Source organism: Camellia sinensis, chromosome 5 (genome assembly GCF_055761805.1).
Source record: "Camellia sinensis isolate YWXY chromosome 5, ASM5576180v1, whole genome shotgun sequence".
Lineage (NCBI taxonomy): Eukaryota > Viridiplantae > Streptophyta > Magnoliopsida > Ericales > Theaceae > Camellia > Camellia sinensis.
This window is the reverse complement of record NC_138965.1, coordinates 134112838-134131438: the sequence shown is the minus strand read 5'-3', so window position 1 is coordinate 134131438 and position 18601 is coordinate 134112838.

Genomic DNA, 18601 nt, shown 5'->3' with positions numbered 1-18601 from the left:
TAAGCCGAGATTATTCCTTAATTCACTTGTTGAAATTTGTAGCAATTTACAAGTTAGAATTAAGCTGATTCCTTATCTTCACTTGTTGAAATTTTTAGCAATTTGCAAGTTGAAGTTAAGCCGAGATTACTGTTTCTCTTCACTTGTTGAAATTTGTAGCAATTTACAAGTCGAAGTGAAGCCGAGGTTATAGTTTGCACACCTATAGCAATCTACAGGTTGATCCAACCAAAGAAGATGCTTAACACTTGTTGAAATTTGTAGCAATTTACAAGATAATGTTAAGCCGACATATGATCATCTGTTGAAATTTGCAGCAATTTACAGGTTGAGGAAAAAGCTAAGTATATTGTTTAAACACTTGTTGAAATTTGTAGCAATTTACAAGTAGATCATTGTTATAACTTGAGAAAAATTTACGGTATATGATTAACACTTGTTGAAATTTGTAGCAATTTACAGGTTGAGGAAAAAGCTAAGTATGTTGTTTAAACACTTGTCGAGATTCGTAGCAATTTACAAATAGATTATTGTTTAACACTTGTTTAACATCCTTGTTGAAATTTGTAGCAATTTACAAGTAGGCTAGACTGAGATCACTGTTTAAACACTTGTTGAAACTTGAGAAAAAGTTTACAAAGTTGACATTGAGTAGTATATGTTTCACACTTGTTAGAAATTATGAAAAGTTTGCAGGTCAGTATCTTGCCGAAGTAAAAGTTTTTATACCCGAGGTATGTAACCCCGAGAAGATTGCACAAAGATGGAATCATGCAAGAGCAGTTAGAAGAAGATCAAAACAGAATTCATCGTGATTGACACGCCTTCACCTTACAACATCATCTTGGGAAGGCCATGGTTGCATGCAATGGGGGCAGTTCCCTCAACGTTGCATCAACTATTGCGGTTCCCCACAGAACATGGGATTGAAGAAGTCAGAGGAGACCAACTGCAGGTAATGAATTGCTCCATGGCAGCAATGAAAACTACCTACAACATTCGGGAACCAAGGAAGGCAGAGATTGAAGACGAGGACATGGAGGTCCTAGATGATGTCGACAAGGAGCCAGCCAAAAAAGAGTGAAAAGACACTGAAGAAAATCCTCGTCCAGGCGGGCGACGAAGAGCGCTTCATTCAGAGAAGGAAAGTTGAATTAGACATTCAAGAACAAAGAGGCACATCGGCCATATGTAGAGCTTACATTATCTAAAGAACAAAAATGTACAAAAGTACAAGCGACAAAAAAAGGAAAAACTTCAAAAACTGAGATGATGCTTAACCGAAGTTAAGCCGAGATGATGTCTAACCGAAGTTAAACTGAGGTGATGTTTAACTGAAGTTAAACTGAGATGATACTTGACCGAAGTTAAACCGAAATGATGTTTAACACTTGTGGAAATTCTGAGAGAATTTACAAGTTAAAGAGTGCACAAAGCTAAATGTCAGCAAAAGATTCGCCGGAGTCAAACGTCGTTTTGATTAGAACCACTAAGTGCACGCCAGAAGTGGTGACCAGAATTGTGAAAAGAATAAATGCTTCAAGAAACAGCGATGATAGTTTGCAAAGGCCAAGAGAAAGAGGGTCTAAAGGGGGTGAATTAAATACCAGAAGTTTTAATACATCGGCGAAAGAAGAACACATCAGGTCTGTGACTACAGCACGAAGCCCACTTCCCTAATGTGATCCTAAGTACAACTTACGTTCACATTAGGGGGCAGGGAGAAGGTGTAGGGGGAAGGAATGATAATTAAGAAGCAAGGAATGTTAACACTTGTTGAAACTTTTGAGCAAATTACAAAATGAGTTAACCGAAGATTATGAAGTCTACCACTTGTTGAAATTTGTAGCAATTTACAAATTTGATATAGCCGAGATAAACACTGAAAGACGTTTCCGAGATATGATCAACCGAGATGACCAACTAGCTTGTTAAGAGCTGAGAAGGTTGGCAAGTACAAAAATGAAGACCTTAAAGAACTAGGGACTGAAAGCAAGAACGTCGGACTAATCTGCTTCGACGGACGACAATGGTTCAACCTCGGCAGACAGTTGGAGGAGCTTCTCTACCGCTACCTCGACATCAATTTCAAGAAGGAAGCAAACTACTCAGCATCAGCGGTAGGTTGTGTCTCACCCCTAGAAGACAGTTGGAAAGAACTTCTCAGCAGCCTTCTCAGCCACGAACTCAGCATCAACCTCCTGAAGAGTTTGATCAAAGCTCTTCTTGGCGATTGGCACCTCAGAGTTTGAAGGCAAAGATTGAAAGCAAGAATCTGGAAAAAGACACAGAAAACATAAACAAGAATGTAATTCATAAACAAGAATGGTGATGAGGCTACCAAGAAATCAAGACAAAAAGATTGCGCAAGTGTGTCAAGCCAAGAACAGTGGTGGAAATCAACAGATGTGTGAACAGTGTGTATTCAAGAAGATGATTTGGAAATAACGGGTAAAACAACAATGGTGATTAAACAATGAAGCAGAGCTTCTTGGAAAGCAACAAGAAATAAAACCAGGAGGAACAGTGGCTTACCAGAAAGAGGGAAGCCGGAATGAGATTTGCCGAAGTCTGACAACAATGACAGAATGACATAAAGCTTCACCGGAGGAGAGAAACGAAGACAGTTGCAGAAGCTTGAAAGCTTGGAACAAATGACAGATTTAAGCAAAAGAGCTAGAAAGAGAAGAAGCCAGAGGATTAAATGAGAAAAGAGAAATAGTCAAGAAGACAACAAAGTTCATGAATAAAGCTAAGTACACAGGCACTAAGTAAGTATGTGGAGAACAAGAAAGTAATGAACCAGACATCATGCTAGCAACAGAAAGCGGATATGACAAAGAACAGTTCCAGGCATTTTAGTAATAAGAAATCAAAAAACAGACGAGAACAAAAGGCCACAGATGGCAAATAAACAGATTCAAAGTAAATCAGAAGAGTTATGAAAGATTGAGCTTAATAGCAAGTAAAGAGTTTATGAACCTACCAAGTGAAATGAACGCCGATATGAAAATCGCCGGAGACAAATAGATGATTGGAAATCAGGAACTCACCAGAGAGTGTGAGTGAAGCAGTTGCAAAGCTCTTGGAGTTTACGAATTAATGGAACCAAAATCTCGGCTAGGAGGTGCGATTTCAAGCAGCTTGGAAAGCATGAAGCTTGATACTTGACACAAATAGACAGTAAGGTCCAGGGAACTTTGAGGTCGGCAAGTTTGATCTCGGACAAAGGGACACAGATGAGCGAACAGTGTAGGTTCCATCACCTCAGAATGCCGAGGTAATAGAACCTAGGGGGCAGTTGTGGGGATATATTTTCTGAATACCAACACGTGGCAAGGTAACGCCGACATGTCAGCCGAGGTGCCACGTGTCCTGGTCATGACGCCGAGGTGGTCTCGGCAAGACCGAGGTTATTTCCGAAGATATCGAGATCCGAGATAAGCGGATAAAGAACAAGAGTCCTAGGATGAAGAGGGAACTCAACTTGGATATGGACAAGAGTCTTAGATTGGGAGAAGACTTCAGTTTGGGTAAAGATAAGATTCTTAGAGAGTTTATCCTAATCCCACTGGGAGTCCCAGATTAGCAGTAATCCTAAGTCCATTAGGGTCAGGCTCCTTTTGGAACTAGGATTGTATTGGCTATAAAAGAGAGGCACCCCCATGGGTCTAAGGTATGCTTTTGATACTCAAGCTTGTGAGTTTAGTACTTGATTTATCTTTGAGAGATATACTGACTTGATCGTCGGAGTACCCCCGGGTGGTCAAAACCACCGCGGGATTCTTATATTTCTGTTGCAGGTCAGTCAGGTGCCATCTATTCTGTCAGTGCTCTCCAGCTGGTTACTAAGGGGGCAGTGTGGTCGGAAAATCACCCACACAATATATATATATATATATATATATATATTATTTCATAAATAAAATGGCCTTTCAATATAAAAGATATATATCTTATTTTCTATCAAAAAAAAATTTCATCCTATTAGAGTTTGTTTTTATAATATTTGATTTTTTTTTATGTATACATAATTTATATATCGTATGTGTTTGTCTATATGGTGAAAAAATATTATTTGTCTTTTGGCCCTTGTTGTGATAAAATTCTAGTTCCGTCCTTGCTACTATGTGATGAGAGAGGTGTAAACGGTTCGGTTCAGTTTGGTTTGGTTATTGTTGAGAGTAAGTTTAGCACTCGATTCTTTTAATTTTGATGGCTGAGAATTAATATAGATTGTATACTATAATTTGATTTTATCGGTTATCGTTTTGATGTAGAAGAGGGATTTGCTTGAATTTTTAAAGGGTTATATAAAAGCTTGTAGAATTTCACATCAAATAAAAAATAAATGGATGTATGAAAATTGCTCTATAAATGTTTTTCTCTCCAATTTTATCACAAAAATATATTATATTAGTCATTTATCACATAACGCTTAAAGAATTAAAATATAAAATATTTTGATATAATATCTGGTCCGTTTAGTTTCTATCAATATAAAAAATTTTAAAATTAAAACAGATCATATATTATAAAAAACAAACTAAGAATTAAAATTTTGATCGATTTCAATCAATCCATTTGGTTCTATTAATTTTTTTTACACCTGTAGACGAGACTAAACAAAATGCTTAAAATACCCTAAATACTTCTACCTGTGGGGATGTTCTAATTTTTTTGGTATCCTACAATATCTTTCATCACTAGAGGGAAGCTATGTGAATTATTGACCCACAATGTACTGGTGTGTTTGATTGGGGGATAAGGGGGGATTATTTACTGTACAGATTGTAATCCGCACAGTAAATTCAATCCGATGTTTTTTTTTTTTAGTCCACCGGACATGGAGTCCGGCCAGACTCCTTATCCCCATATGGGGGGATTATACTATCCTAGGGGGGGTGTGGGACAATCTTGGGGGGATTATTCACTGTTGGGATTAGGTAGTAAAATCACCATTTTGACCATCTACTATTTAATTATGTATTATATTTAGTAAAATTCAATAAAATTTAAATGTCTCAATTTCAAAATAAAATAATTTTATTTAACTTTTTATTGATGTTTTATTTATTTATTTTTAAATAATTTTTTATAGATATTTTATTGACGTTTTATTTTAAAATTTTGTTTATATTTTATTTAATTTCATTATTTAAATGTTAATAGATGTTTTATTTAATTTCATTGTTTAATTATTATTATTTTTAAAAACAAATTTATTTAAAATTTTAATTAAAAAAATAATATAAATTTTTATTGATATTTTATTTATTTATTTATTTATTTTAAAAAATAAATTTATTTAATTGTGTAAAAAATAAAATAAAATAAAATTTTATTTAATCTAGCTAAAAATAATTAAAATATTAAAGATATGTTTAATATTGCTATTACTTGGTAAATAATTGAAAAAGGGTAAAATAGTCTTTTGTTCATTTATCCTATCCAGTCCGTCCAACCAAACATTGGATTCACTAAAAATAATCATTTCCAGACATCTAATCCCATGAAAAAACAAACACAAGATACATATTCAATCCAACCAAATAGTCCGGGGGATTCACAGTCCCAAGACTCAAGTCCGATGAATTCTAATCCCTCCCTATCCAGTCCGTCTAATCAAACACACCCTTATAGTCCATGCACACATTAAATGCATTGATTGAAGAATTAAATGATGTGCATTCTTGACCATGAAAATATGTGGACAAAAACAATTAGAGGAACATGTACTTAAAAACTTTTAGCGACATGTCACATTCTAATACAGAGCATATCATATTCATTTTACAACAATGATTCATTCCCCCTTTTCCCCCCACCCCCTTTGACCCCCTCTCTCTCTCATTGGTTACATTTTCTTTTTCTTTTTCTTTTTTTTCCTGCTCCTCCAATCACCACCCGCTACGTGGCAAAGGGAGGTGGGGTCCCAAGCATTATTCTTCATTTTATCACAGCATACGTAATATAATTATAATATTTTGTAATAAATATCATAACATATCATTTCTTTTACATAGTTTGTAGTATTTTCCACCACAAGTAATTTATAATAACATTTGTAATATACCGTTTCTTACCTAATAATATAATCATAATGATTCATAATTTTCACTTTAACATAAAACTTATGGAATCATGCATCGATAACTTAACACCATAAAATAGCATAATTACTATCACAAAATGACATAATATTTATAATGTGTGTCCTTTTTAAAAGTGTATTTCTTCAAATTATGTTGAATAATAATTTTTATTTTTATTTTTAGTGAACTTTTCTCATATGTTTTTTAAATTTAATTTTTTTTTTCCCGTCTATTTGAGTATAATCTAAGTGTAAATTTTTTTAATTCTTTTTAAAAGTTTACTTTAAAAAAATTACTAAAACAGTCAATTTCAAAAATAAATACACATAACTTTCAAAATGAGAATTTATTAATATATTCCTCTTCATCTACTTATATTTACTTAGTTTGAATTATTTTCTTATGTTTTTATAGGTGACATAATTTCCAAAATATCCCTAATAATAATAACGCGAATCATGCATTAATATTCACATTGACAGTGTGAATGTTCCATGATATGAATATTATACATTATCAATATAAATATTTACACTGTTAAATCAAATTTATTTAATGTGAATGTTCACATCACCAAATTGTTAAGGATTCAAAGAATATTTTTAAGGATAAAGTTATCCATAAAATACTTTAAATATGAGAATTAAGATTTGATGGATCAAATGTCCAAAATAATAGAACTTATTATAATACAAGAATATCTTATAAACTAATTGAGATACAAGTATTTGAAAGAACACTTTCTAATAAATTTCATTTTTTAAAGAGGGTAAATTACATTGTGATTTAGTGAAGATAAGTTTTTTAAGTTTAACATAATTATGTTGAGATTTTTCATACTTTAATTCACACAACACTTAATCGTATTTTTTGTTTATTTAGATCAAAAATTAATGTTATCTCTTTTCATATTTTAATTCACACAACACTTAATCATATTTTTCGTAAATTTTCGTTAGTTATTTAGATCTAAAAATGATATTATCTCTTTTACGTTGAAATCTATATTGTACATTATAAATCTTTGTGTCTGTATACTATTTACATTACTTTCACTCAATTAGACTTACTAAAACGGGCATTAGTGTAATTATATCGAAATTATAAAATTCATTATAATTTCTTCAAATTTGAAGAAAGTCAGTGTAATTTATCTTCTTCTTCTTCTTTTTCAAATCAAGGGGCTAGTTGGCCGATGGCATTGACTTCTAGGTGCTTGCTTTTGGTAGCAATGAATAAATTTCAATATACTTGAAATTGATGGGTACCAACTAATGTTGGTGAATTATAATACGAGTAATGTAGGGAGAGTCCACTGGGGCTCTCATGTGAACTCCCAATCAATTATAATAGAGTAATATTAGAAATGTTAAAAAATTTATTAAAAATTTAATTAAATATTTCATATGGGTGTGAGATTCATACCACGTAGATCTCATGTAGATTCTACACCATGTGAGACATTTGGTAGAAATTTTAGTAAAACTTTTAAATATCTGGCATTTTTTATTATAATAAGATTACTATTCAAACAATTATGTTCATAAATTCATTTATAATGATGTGGTAAGGGAGTTAGGCATTCTATCATTAAGTATGTAATAAATAAAAAGTTGATACATATAATGTCACATAATTATTAGTAGAATTGTGAAAACTTTTAAAAGGTTTCAAACAATTTTCTTGTAATAAAATATTTTTTTGTTATTTTTTATTGGGTGATGCACCAATAAATCTTAGATTGTGAACTTATGGACTGTTTGGTCCTGAAAGATTTCTTGTCGATGGAAAGGTCCCATTATATCCAATTTTACCTGTGAGGGGTATTATAATGCATGCGTGTATTACAAATTAATGGACAAAACTGGTATTTTGTACCGTGTGAAATTACAATTTTGGGGCATCTGCATTCCTTCGTGGTCAGTGTTGAAGCTGGAAAAAATGTAAAGATTCTGGGGATCAACGTTACGTCGGAAAACATCAGAGTAATTGAAATGGAATGTTAATTGTAATGATTACATTCCCTAAAATAAGGCAAGAAAACCCTAGATTGGGAAAACCCTAAGATGGTATCCCCAAATGTGACATCGATTCGAACTGTGTGTAGACAGTTATGGAAGCGTGAAGGGCGAAGTGACCGTCGGTTGTTAAACGGCACCTGTAACACCCTATTGTAGATGCATTAACACTAGTCATTGTGTGAACACTATTGGGAAGAAGCCATATCGTGAAAGTGTTGAGATTAGGCCAACGTAACATGACGATGCCACAAGGAGGTATGTATGTTGGTTTATGTTTTGCGTGCTAAAGGGTGATGTTATATGTTTGATGTTTATATACTGCATCTGGTGGTTATTGTGATGATATGCATTTGTATGTGAAATTTGTTTGGGTGTTTCGATGGTAGGGCGAAGTTGAGTGTAGTGTTAAGTTGAATTCATTTGTGTGATACGAAAATATCAATTGAAAAAAGTGTTACAATAACGGTTTATACGTGATGTCATAGAGTTTGAATGTTGTGCTGCTGTGCATTTCATTATCATGTGATGTTGTACCTGTTTAACACAGACACATATGTTGTTGCTTGAAGAAGCGCATAATGTAACACGAATGAAAGATCCTTCATATGAGTACTGTACCTGTCGTGCGTCTCTAAGCGAGGTTGTGATTTATTTGATGATGTGTATAGCTCGGCTTTCCGCGCTCCTTTTCGGAAGGCGAATAGCCCTACAGTTTGGACTCTATTTATGGTTCTGAATCTGATTTCACAAGTGTAATGTGAAATAATGAAAACATAAAAAGAGTCCAAATTTGGCAATTCTTTTTGGAAAATCGATGTTTGAATCAATGCCAAAAATTGACTGCTCTGCCAAATTTCAGAGTCACCACCTAAATATTTTTCAAAAATTTAGGAATCCCGAGACTCATGCCAAAGGCCATTAGTCTGTCATCACCAAAGTGTCTCGGCTTGGGAACTTAGGTACGAGAGGGAAAGGTCATGAATTGAGCACCCCACTCGCCCGATTAAAGATCGGCCTCTACTAATCATGATGTATCTCTTATTTACATTATATGCTCTTGTTCCAATTTATTAGCTATATTATTATGTGATGCGCACACAATGTATAGACTAGTTTTACAAGATTTGGAACATTTGATCTCATGTTTTGTTTTGAAATTGTTTTGTGAATTTTGCTACTTGAAAAAGTGGGCTAGAATGGAACATTAATCAAACTACTCCAACTCAAGCAATTAGCCTTCATCCACAGGCATTCAAACAATAACATCATTTAAGTACTTAGCCTCATGGTGTTCATGCTTTTACATGGTAACAAAAACACACACATGCAAGATGCTAAAACGATAAAAGCTCACCTAGTACTCCGAGCCAAAACAAAGCAAAATAATTAGAAAAATATGCATGTTCCTAATTAATGCAATATGACTAATGTAACACGCATTATGTATTTTATAGGCTCGGCTATAAGGATGGCATATGAATCAATTTGCTAACATGTGGTCTAAGCACGTATTCAAAGATTTATTTAAATGACAATGCAAGTTTGAATGATGAACCGAGCCTCGGTGCATGCAATACAAGTGGATGCAAGGCATAAGAATGCTAATGAAACGTGATGTTCTATATTAACCATTGTAAGCGAATAAATAAAAGGGAGAAAGGCGTGGGGTTGGAAGACATACACGTTATTACAACATTTGATCCCTCATGCAGGAGGGTGTGAATCAATGTCCAAAAATCCGAATTAACTAACTATTACAAAACTGGACAAATGAATAATAATTAACTTAACTAAGCTAATTAACTACTTTATTACAACAATTTAACTAGCTATACCAATTATCAATAAGCAATGGTTACAACAATACTAATTCCAATAAGATTAATTTACAACTATGATAATTATAACACTAATGAAACAATTAATCGCATTCGACAAAGGCATAAATGAGGATGAATAAGGGTTGCATGCACAGTGCCTGAGAGCTACTCTGTCTGTCCAAGCCGACTCTATTTCACCTTCAGCCACTACCTCTGTTTTCTGCAAAACTGCACTGTTGGCCACACACTTAGGGCTGGTCATCCATCAGTGATAGTCGGCTGGGTCTACAGATGGCCGGCCGGGTCTACAGATGGCCAGTCGTGCCTCAATTTGGTGTAAAACTATGTTTTTGTGTTTTGAGGTGAACCAGTGCAGACAGAGTGTTCTCAAGCTTTGTTTGTCCCATCTTTCCTTCTCTGTCATGGAAAGGGTCGAGAGAATGATGAAGTTGGTCCCAAAACCATCAACAAGCAAGTTGATTGCTTGATGATTCTAGATACAAGTTTGGAAAAAAAGTCAATGAATGCAATTAATAAGACCACCCCTCCCTCTTGTCATAAAGTGAGCTCAAAGAGGAAGGTTGCGACGCTTCAAGAATCATCAAAATGCCATAAATTAGCATATGATGATTCTTGACACAAGGAATTTGGCATAACGTCTGGCCAAGTTCAAGCGATTCTAACCATTTTCTTTACATGGGTTGTTCCAAGTTTTAAGCCAATTTTATGAAGCCTTGCCATTCTTTAGTCCATTTGTCCATGGTGATGTTAAAGTCCTCTAAATAAGAAGTAATGTCAAACGAGAGGTTCTTCTAAAGCATGAGAGAGAGAGAGAGAGAGAGAGAGAGAGAGAGAAAGAAACTATACCATTGACAATGAATTTCCGAAAAGATTAAGCCATTAAGTAGGAGTCTTTCTTACATGTTTTGAGCAACCTCAATCGGTTGAAATCATTTTCAAGAATGAAAGAGATAGATGGTGGTTTGATTGTTAAAATTAGATTTTTAGACATGGAAATATATTGAAGAAAAGCTTAGAACAATATATAACATACAAACTTATGAGACAACAAATGAATTAACCAAAGCTTAAACCAATTAAACAACTTAGGACAACCCTTAAACAGCCCTTATTAGATGAAAAACAAAGGCTCAAAGTTAATGAAAAGAGCCTAAAAAAACTAAACAACGAAGAGGGGGCACAAGACTAGTAAGTAAGAACAAGGAGGGGTGGCTAACCCCTCCACTTTTGAAACCTCAAAACATGATTTTTAACCCTTTTTTTAACTCTGAAAATCAGTGCAAGAAGCAAAGAAAATTAGTGTAAAAGAAAGGTTTGAGCTATAGGTAAAGATATAGAAAGATTGTAAACTTTCTTTACTCTTTTGGTAGCTTTTCAAACCCAATCTTAAACACTTAAAATAGACTCAAAGCAACACAAAACAATAATAACTAGGTATGAAATGAAAGATATGAAAGCAAGAAGGAAGATAAAAAGCTTATACCTTGCAAACGTTAGCTTTTGATTATAATCCAAGCTTAGTCTCAACCCACTCTCAAGCTTGAATTATGCTTCTCAAAGATCAACCAAGGCTCCAAGATGGTGAGACAAAGTTGTGTATGGTGTATGGAGATGACACAAGGGAGCTAGGTCAACTCAAAGGTTACTTGCAATGGAAAAAGGAGGAAGAATGAGCTCTCAAGGTATATATAGGCTCTCTCTAAATTGTGTAACCCCCAAAACAATAATACAACTTCGTTTTTATAGAATTTGAGCTCAAAAGGTGATAAATATTTTCAAAAATGGACAGTTGGCGGCCTCCCGCCCAAAACATTGTTTCTCGCCACTAAGGCTTGGCTAGCCATTCATAGCCACGGCCAGCCATCACTAATGCACAGCCGGGCCTTGATGCCCTCCCCTGTTTTTGGTTCAAACTCAGCTCATGGTGGCAAAAGGTCCAAAAATGAGACTCAAAAATTCAAACAAGGTAAATGTTGAAGATTTGAGGTTATTTCGAGAGCCGGACTGAATCCGAATCGCTGTGAATTCAAAGCACACAATTCAACTTTCATCATTGAGTGTATCAAACCAAGCGCCTAAGTCTTAGAGGCGGTCAAAAATGGGATGTCTACAATGTGCATACGTATGGTAAGCCAAATTAGGGATGTTAATTGTATTTTGAATGTGTGTGACTGTGAACATGTCATTTAACGGTTGGCGTAGTGTTTTTTTATTGTTTACTCTATTCAGGAATGGATTGTAGATATGTTGTGCTAATCTAGTATTAGATTGCACGTGTTTTGACGTGTGAACGTCGAATACGTCCTCCAAAAAATGGAATAAAATTAAGATCCTTGGCTTGGTATGTGAACGTGTTACTTAAACCTTGTAACTGGAGTAATCCCCAAAGTGGGTTCTTACTAAATTCAACTAGGTTGTGACATCTTTCCTGTTGGGTTACGAATAAGGTAGTTTACATTGATTGTCCCGTTTCGAGCATATCAAACGAACCAGATAACTAACGCTATTTACATTCTTAATGTCAGATTAGCTATGCTTTCTACAATGTATTATATTGAATGACTGTTGGTATGATGCTTAGAGTGTTGCAGTTGGTGATGTTGAATTTGACGTCGCATATTTGTTATTGTTACGTTTAATCTGAATGTGGCATTATAATTGCATACAATTGAATTTGAGTATGCTATTGATCTTGTTGGCATACGTTGAATTAAGCTTATGTTGGTGTCTCAAGTCAAATATAGTAAACTACCATTGTTGTTCCATGGGCTAAACGTTTGTCCGCACTCTGTGGAGATGTTGGTTCCCACATTTGGCAAATGCACCTTACCCCAACCACCATGATTCACTAGACCACAAAACACGCAAGATGTAAATGTTTCATTTTTTGAAAGATGGATTCAAAGTTAAAAATTCAAAACAAGTTCATTCTAATAACTGACCGAAATAGAACATCTACAATTCATTAACAAACGGATAAAACATGAATGAACAGTACTATAGTGATCCCGGTTGTCCCTTTACTGTTCAGTTGTATTCCGGACTCAGTTCCGTGGAGTTGGTAGTTGTATCTATCTTGTTGTCGTCCTTTAATTCCATTTGTTTGAGTTTTAGGATGTGTTGGGCTTGTTTCGAACAGGTGGGTTGAACCTTGATCTAAAATCTTGTTGCCAGGTTTTTGGTCGTTCCGCTCGAGCGGGCCTTGTCGCGCTCGAGCGGATATTGCACACTCCCAGTATTTCGTGTCCCTGCAAAACTTCTGCAGGTGTGATTTTTACACTCGAGCGGGTTTCTTTACGCTCAAGTGGTCGCGCTCGAGCGGGTATTCTGGCGCTCGAGCGGGTAGTACTTTTTTGTGTAAGTTCTGGGAAGGGGAAATCTACGCTCGAGCGGACTGGTTTTCGCACTCAAGCGGAGGTACTTTATTCTTGTGTCTTGGCGCTCGAGCGGGCCTTCTTGCACTCGAGCGTACCTAGTTTTTTATTCTTTACACTCGAGCATTGTGTTCTCCGCTCGAGCGGGAATGTCGTATATCAGTTGGCAGCTGGGCATTTTAAAATCACTTTTTACATTCTCTCTCTCTCTCTCTCTCTCTCTCTCTCTCTCTCTCTCTCTCTCTCTCTCTTACTTTCTAAAAAGATATTTTGAAAGCTCCTCTCTCTAGAAACTCCCTTCTCTGTAGGGTTTGATCTAGTTAGAGTGTCTCCCTATCCTCCGGCCTTTGTAAAAAGTGTGTTGATCGTCAAGGGCTCCATTTTGATCCGTGGATCTTTGAGTTTAGAGCATTTTGGTTTTCTTCGACTTCCCTGTTTGAGCTCTAACTTCGAGGTAGGGATATCCTACTCCTTCTCATGAGTTTTGTCTTTGGATTTTAGCATTTTGATGAGTTGGGGGTTGTTGGGTAATTTTGAGAAAGTTTGGACCTTTGTGTAATTTTACAAAAGTTGGGGTTTTGTTTATATAAACTTATATGCATGTTTGGCATAGAGAAATGAGATCAATATTGGATTGTTGGTGAAAATGGAACCTTAGGGTTGTGATGTTAATTATGGGAGATGCTCTAACTACATTGATAAATTAATTAGTATAATTAATTTGAAGAAAAAAAGGATTAAATTGAGAATGTTGGAATTGGATGTGTATGATATTAAAGGGTGTAGTTTGATTCGTTCATCGTTCACCTAGTTGAAATGTTGATTATATATCCATTTGGTGCATTTATTTTCAGTATAGAAATAACTACTTTGGGCTATCGGTGGAGGATAGTCTTGATTGTTGTAGACACTGCATGATGATTAGGCAAACTAAAACTAATCGATTGAGTATGCTATTGAATATAGCAACTGGAATAATACATTAATTCTATGCATTGATTGATTGTATATGATCTATGTTTATATACATGTGTTGTGTGGGAGGAGATGGGGAATGTACTCCACGGTTTAGAGGAAGATAGGGGATGGACCTCTAAACTGGATTTTGTGTGACATTGATACAGCACTACAATGTGTATCAAGTTTTGATTATGAAAGTGTTTGAATTGATTTGATATAGCACTAAAATGTATATCGTTATCAATTGTGAAGTATGGAAGTGATTCTATGTTATGTTGATACAGCACCGAAATGTGTATCTTTCGCAAAGTGTGGGAATGGTTTATGTGTTATTGATACAACATTAAAATGTGTATCCCTCATGAATTTCGGAAGTGTTTTAAAGATGAGTCTAAATCTCATTAAGTTATCTGGCTAGGTGTTGAGCCTTGTTTCCAAACTCAAAGTTGGAAAAGACATGGGAATTGAAATGTAACATGGACTTAATGTCCTGAAACCGAAATGTGATATATGTGGATGTATCTGTGTTAGCCATCTATCAACTGCTAATCTTTTAGTCATTGTTCATAGCTGGTTTAGTATATTTCTACTGGGTCGTGGCTCACCCTTTATGGGACATCATTTTCAGGTACAGGTAGCATGCCACCTCCAAGGACATAGCTTGGGAGGCTAGAGGCAAACAGCCTGCTTTGTTATTTGCTTTCTTTTGATGTATTACATGTAAATTCAAGCCAAGGGCTTAATATGTATTGAGTTAGCACTCTTCTTTTTGTAACCAAGTGTTAACTTAGAAAGCTGTAAGTCCGTAGGGCATTTGTTTTTGTTGTTAACATGTAATACTTTTGTAAAGAACTACTCTGATGAATAGGAGAATATTTATCTTTTATACCAATGCATGTCTAAGTTTGATGAGTTTTAATGTATTATTTTGAGGACGTTACAACTTGGTATCAGAGCGTACCGGGTTCGAATACTTTGGGTACATGGGAAGTGATTAGTATCACAATGGGCTTGTCTCGCTTGTTAGAGACTTATGTGCAACATTATGTGTTTATTTGATAACATGTTTATGTGACTACTTGGGTATGGGGTTTAGTTTCTAGGATGTTGATTGGATCCTTGGGTTTCTGTGAGTCTTGTTGAAAAAGCACTTGATCAATGCTGTTTCTAACCGAAACTCTAGTAACGCCTTGGGACTATCATTATCCGGAAATGAAATTCGTAAGTGCTTATGTGTTTACGTGCTTACGTGGAGTGAATTACAGTTGTCCATGTATTAGGACGCGAGTGTTTAGTTTTGGCACATTTATGAATGTGCTAACATTCTTCGTTACCTTTATTAGGATGTCAGAACGAGGACGTAGTAGACGTGGTAGACGTGGCAGACGTGGTAGGCAGGAGATGCCTTTACCGGATGATATTCAGGCACAGTAGGAGGGGATTGGTCAGGCCAATGTGGCCGAGCCAGCAGGTCAGGAGGCTATGGGCGCTTTAGCCCGAGGGATAGCCGATGCTTTGAGGGAGTTTGTGGGTATTTTTCGAGCTGAGAATCCAGTTCAGGCTCCAGTTCAGCCCCAGGTTATTGAAGCAGGGCCTTCCTTCTTGAAAAGGGAGTTCTTCCGGTCTAACCCGGACGAGTTTATTGGGGATCCGAAAGAGCCACTGAAGGCTGACGAGTGGTTAGAGCAAATGAGTAAGACGTTCGAGATGCCTGGCATCGAGGACGGAGCGTTGAAAGTGACCTTGGCATCCTTCCAGCTTAAAGGGGGTGCGGGTTAGTGGTGGAAATACATGAGGGGCCGTATTGCTGGCACGTGGGAGGCTTTTGTGGAGGCTTTTCAGGAGAAGTATTTATCTCCAGCAGTCAGGGAGAAGCTGAGAGACCAGTTCTGTCAACTTTTGCAGTTGAGTTCTTCAGTAGCTGAGTATGAGGCTGCTTTTACTAGCTTGTCCAGGTTCGCACCTGAACTTGTGGCGTCCGAGGAACGCCGCTGTATTGAGTTTGAGAAGAGGTTGGGGCGCGGCCTCAAGATGAGAGTTGGAGGTTCGATGATCCAAGATTATGGGCGCTTGGTTGATGCTGCAGCCCATATGGAGATCATGATGCAGGAAAAGGAGGGACAGAGAGGCTCCAAAAGGAGCCAGGATGGTCAGGGTGATGGTAGGAGACAGAGGAATGCTAACCCTCAGCAGTCTCAGGGAGGTGTTGCTAGATCGACCTTTCCGGTACAGAGTGCAGGCTCGGGAAGAGGTAGTCAGGGAGATTTCACCTGTTTCAAGTGTGGTCAGTTGGACCACAAGGCTTCAGTTTGCCCATAGAGAGGAGGAGGTCAGAGAGCTGCTTCATCTTCAGCTAGACCGCAGAGCCAGAGTCAGGGCAGGGGTCAGCCCTTGTCTTGTTATCAGTGTGGTCAACCTGGGCACCTGAAGAGGTTTTGCCCACAGTTGAGTGCCACTTCGGGCGCGTCTGGTTCTAGGCAGACGCAGGATTTTTAGCCAACTCAGTCTGTGCAGGCCTCGAGGGCCAATAAGGGGGCTTCTCGTCCCAGTCTGTGCAGCAGTCGTATACTCCGAGGGGTGAGCAGTTGGATCAGGGGCCTACTGGGCGCGTGTATGCTGTTACCGCGCAGGATCTTGTGCCTGCTCCATCAGTTGTGAGAGGTACCTTCTTGTTTTGCAACTCGGTTACTAGTGTATTGATTGATACGGGTGCATCTCATTCTTTTGTATCTGTAGCATTTGCATCTGTTTTGGAATTGGAGTTGGCACAGTTAGCATCTCCTATATGTGTAGTATCGCCTGTTGGTGGTGAGTTGATCTTGAAACATGGTGTTAGAGGTTATGATATAGAGGTCGCCAACCATAGGCTTTCTTTTCCTTTTGTTGTCATGCCCATGAAGGGTTTTGATGTTATTTTGGGTACGGACTGGCTATCGTCATACCAGGCTATTATTGATTGCTACCGCCAGAGGGTCACAGTATGTACCTTGAGCGGGGAGTGTTTCCATTTCTTGGGGGATCGGGTTGGTAGTGTGTTACCACCGGTGTATGATCCGCGGGGGCGGAATAAGCTTAGTGGTCTACTTGCTAGCTTTATGAGTGGTGAGCGTGATGAGACCCAGATTGTATTGCCGAGGGTGGTTTGCGAGTATTCGGATGTTTTTTCCGAGGATCTCGTTAGTTTGCCACCTCACCGAGAGATAGAGTTCTCTATTGATTTAGTGCCCGGCACAGCGCCGATTTCTATGGCACCTTATCGTTTTGCCCCAGCCGAGTTGAGTGAGTTGAAGATTCAGCTCCAGGAATTACTAGATAAGGGTTTTGTTCGCCCTAGTGTTTCACTGTGGGGAGCATCGGCCCTCTTTACTAAAAAGAAATATGGTGCCTTGAGACTTTGTATAGACTACCGGAAGTTGAATCGGGCTACGGTCAAGAATAAGTACCCTATGCCCCGTATAGATGATCTGTTCGACCAGTTGAAGGTTTCTCGTTGTTTCTCTAAGATAGACTTGAGATCAGGTTACCACCAGTTGAGGGTCAGGGAGGAGGATATTCCGAAGACGGCATTCCGTACGCGGTATGACCATTATGAGTTTCTGATGATGCCATTTGGGCTTACCAATGCACCGGCAGTCTTTATGGACTTGATGAACCGGATCTTCCGGAAATTCTTGGATCGATTTGTAGTCATTTTCGTAGATGACATTCTTATCTATTCGCCTTCTGAGGAGGAGCACAAGGAACACTTGAGAGTGGTGCTTGAGTTGTTTAGAGCCCATAGGCTGTATGCCAAGTTTGGGAAGTGTGAGTTCTGGCTAGGAGAGGTCAAATTCTTAGGCCATGTGGTATCCGGGGAAGGGGTGTTTGTTGATACATCCAAGGTGGAGGCAGTGCAAGATTGGGCACAGCCTAAGAATGTGTTTGAAATCCGTAGTTTTCTGGAATTAGCTGGGTATTACCGTCGGTTTGTGAAAGATTTCTCCAGGCTAGCTTCGCCGTTGACTAGATTGACGCGAAAAGGGGTCAAGTTTGTGTGGAATGAGACTTGCGAAAAGTCGTTCCAGGAGTTGAAGGTTAGATTGACCACCGCTCCAGTTTTGATTATTCCGGAGAGAGGGTTGGGTTATGCGGTTTATTGTGATGCCTCACAAGAGGGTTTGGGTTGTGTGTTGATGCAAGAGGGAAAAGTGGTAGCTTATGGCTCACGTCAGTTAAAAATACACGAGAAGAATTACCTTACACATGACCTAGAGCTAGCAGCAGTGATCTTTGCCTTGAAGATTTGGAGGCATTACCTTTATGGTGAGAGG